At 41.5% G+C, this 2,802-nt stretch overlaps 1 pseudogene across 1 annotated transcript in view; it reads left to right on the top strand.

The window, feature by feature from the left end:
* SARC_11878 (hypothetical protein) overlaps positions 1-2,726 on the top strand; it is a pseudogene marked incomplete at its 3' end in the record, with an annotated part of 4,285 nt that extends 1,559 nt beyond the window's left edge. The window contains exons 4-6 of the mRNA in view: positions 1,134-1,315; positions 1,682-1,817; positions 2,555-2,726. The remainder of the gene's footprint in view (positions 1-1,133; positions 1,316-1,681; positions 1,818-2,554) is intronic.
* Between the last annotated feature and the right edge of the window lie 76 nt (positions 2,727-2,802).

The following is a 2,802-nucleotide window of genomic DNA, read 5'->3' as shown; positions in this document are numbered from 1 at the left end:
TTAATATATATATATATATATATATATATATATATAATATAGATTGATTGATTATGTGCGTACCTTGCCGTGTAGCTGTATTTATGAATCTGTTAGTTTGTAGGCATGTTGGTAGTATCTACATATCTATGTGGTATCAGTTTATGATTGTTATCGTATATGAATATGAACAAGGCTATTGTTTGTATGGGTAATGGACAGGGGAATCCTTTGATGGCTGAATTATTGAGACGCCATTGCGCAGCAAAAAGCGTTTTTACAGCCAAGTCAGATACATTAGACTGCCCCTCGCGTATTTCGCACTAATTTCATAATTAATTCACACTACTTTCACTCTTCTATTCAGAATAGATATACCAAGGAGTGTACGCTATCTCTGCACTAGAAACAAACCAATTTTTGGTTAAATAGAAACCTACCGCTAGTCACCTTCCGGCCAGGACAATTTCCTGAGCACGGCTAAATGGCAAAGGGTATCCAGAAATCCAAAAGACAAACTTAACCACACTAGTTCCGAACTAATCTCATAAGTGCGAATTTGCACTTATTTCAATTGATGTAAAACTTGTACACAGCCCGGCCAGGCGAGTCCTAAAAGCAGGCTAACTCAGAGGACAACTACACAAGTATACCCAGAAACACCGAAGGACACCAAAATATCAAACTAATTGTATGAATATTAATTCACACAGATACATAGCCCTCTAAATTATACAAGGGCTATGACAAGTTTCATATTAATTCACACAAATATCACCTGACCTTGTATTTAGACACAACTCGGCCAGGCGAATCCTTAAGTGCAGGTGCGCTTAAGGCGCGGCTTCATAGTGTGGGTATCTATTTACACAGCCCAAAATAGGCACGTGCCCGAATTATATCACGCGATTGAATTCGCATTAATTCGCATTAATTCGCATTAATTTCAACTGCTATGGTACTTCAATACAGCGTGACCAAGCGAATCCCTGGTTGTAGGTTCACTTCAAACCACGGCTACATAACATGGGTAGCCAGAGCACCTCGCTCCGAAATAAATACTAGTTCCAAACTAAATCCATAACATTAAATCCGCATTAATTTAATGAGAATTAGTAGGCGCTAATTCCAACTGAAATGTCATTTCTATACAGCCCGGCCAGGCGAATCCTTGGTCGCAGGTTCGCTCAAGGCACGCTAGGATAGGCAAGGGTATTCAGAACACACAACCGAAGAGTGTGCGCATGCATCTGCATGCAATAACTGGAACATGGCCTATTCCAGAGGGGTACTGGATTGATGGGGATACCACGAGTGAGAACTTACCCATAAGAAGGTATATGTATCAACTTATACGCAGTAGGTGTGTATGTGCATACCTACAATCACACACACACACACAGAGACATATATATATATATATATATATATATGCACTTGTGGATATATGTGTACGTTGGTTGTCACGCGGCGAAGGCGTCTGTCGGCACTACACCGCTGGTTTCTTCCTGAGTGTCACTTGGTTCGTAGGGATTTAATTAGTGGTAACTTGCACACAAAAAGGTACATGCCTATACGTCCACACTAAATAGATGTGTATGGGTGTGCGTGTATGTATACACATACGTGTATACATTGTACGTCTGTAGAGTAGGAATAAGCTGTCTCACGTGAACCACAAATTGCTTCACTGTCCTTGCAGGGCGTGTTCGATACAGTTCTCGACCAAGCCCGTCAAGTGGCAAGTAGAAGAGTACTTCTTTGACAAGTACGCAATAGACTCGTTTGTGTACACAGACACTATATTGGAGATGAACAACCCCGATGTCTGCTACCAGGTGAGTATGTGTGTACGTACGTTCAGGTGCACACACATCACATGTACAGTCACACAGACGCTGGACATTCACATCACATCCACAGTCATGTAGGTAGACATACACATCGCTCGTGGTGTGGCCTCAGATGCATTGGTATATAGGTTGTGGAAGTACTTACATGCATTTACACACGTATGCAGATGGTTGAGTCATAATGGTATTAGCGTATGATCAGATATGTCTGTGCACGACCATGGCAGTGCACAAAGGTATACGTTAATACGCGCACAGTATAGAAATACATACAACGCAGATATATCCACCCGCAAGCCCTAGGAGCACGCACAAACATATGTGCACCCACTCACAGCCACACAAACGAACACACCAGCGGTACAAGCCAGAACAGCGGCAGTGAGTGATGCATGTTCCGAGACATTGTCATATAGGCCGTGGCAGTGCTTACGAACATATACACTCGTGTAGGTATACGCATACGAATACGCACACGCAGGCATATAGTGCGTCCGTTTAGGTATTTGAATCATTATAGCGTGTTGTGTGTGTCAATTTTCGCTTAAACCTTTTCTGAACACCTAATGCAAGCCATATAATAGTCACATCTCAATAGCTATGTACTATATATATATATATATATATATATATATCCACACGCTTATCTACGCATACATGGTTTCCATGGCAAAGACCACGCTATTAATAGCAATTCTTTTTCCTTCTGCCCGACTGTACAGGTGTTTGTACACAACAGCGCCCAAACCGAAGGAATTGGATATCCCTTTGGGTTTCTGAAACCGTCTTCCAAAAACGATTTGGTGAACTTGTTCGTAATGCCTTATAACTACCCGGCACTTTTCTCCATCGTTGACAAGTGCAAGAAAAACCCTAACGCCACCCCCATGGTGAGTCTTATATTGTCTGATATAAACACAGAGAAGCTCTTCTACCTATCGCGTGTATTTTTACAATTATTTATATGATA

This window comes from Sphaeroforma arctica, assembly GCF_001186125.1.
Source record: "Sphaeroforma arctica JP610 unplaced genomic scaffold supercont1.1933, whole genome shotgun sequence".
Taxonomy (NCBI): Eukaryota; class Ichthyosporea; order Ichthyophonida; genus Sphaeroforma; species Sphaeroforma arctica.
This window is presented reverse-complemented; position numbering and strand designations above follow the sequence as displayed.